Here is a 690-nt window from a genome sequence, read left to right as displayed (position 1 = left end):
TCAGCAGCAGGGCCAAGAAGAAGCTCCTAGCAGTTTTCCTTCTCAGAAAACAACCCAAAACAACAAGTAAACAACTACATCTACACGAAAATAAATAAAGGTGAGCTCCAGAGAATAGTAAAGAAGCAGCAGAAATCCTATAAAGCATAGAAACCTAGGATGGCCACATAAGAAAGGGAAGAAAACACCTTGGCTCTGCTGTCCCATCCTCCCAGTTAGGGTCAGATTAAAACCAGGAGGGACTCCTTCCTGCAGGGGAAAGGTAAGCAAGAGCACCCCAGCAACCCCCATCACCACACTGGCCACCTGCTGACTTTGTGACTGGAGACTCCTGCAGTCCTCACTGATTCAGAGCCCAGCTGAGTGACCTCCCCAGAGTCTGTATGCTGAACTGCCCCCAGAGAAGGAGCCCATGCTATGTCTCTCCCCCCATGGCCCATGCTGCTACTGTGCTGCACCATCTTGAAACTAAAATCACTGCTAGAGTGCATCCTACTTCAAGGATGAGTAACCATCGCAACTCTTTATCTCTGAGGTGTTGTCATCACTGCAACATTGCCCATTAGTTGGTTTGCTAAGCTGAGCTCCTGCTGTGTCCTACTCACAAGAGCCAAGCTACCATGGAGCTGCTCCATCTCCCCATTCCTGACACTGGAGCACCCTCTCCATTGAGCCAAGCTGAAGTGACTC

Source organism: Galeopterus variegatus, unplaced genomic scaffold (genome assembly GCF_000696425.1).
Source record: "Galeopterus variegatus unplaced genomic scaffold, G_variegatus-3.0.2 Scaffold13307, whole genome shotgun sequence".
Classification (NCBI taxonomy): domain Eukaryota; kingdom Metazoa; phylum Chordata; class Mammalia; order Dermoptera; family Cynocephalidae; genus Galeopterus; species Galeopterus variegatus.
This window is presented reverse-complemented; position numbering follows the sequence as displayed.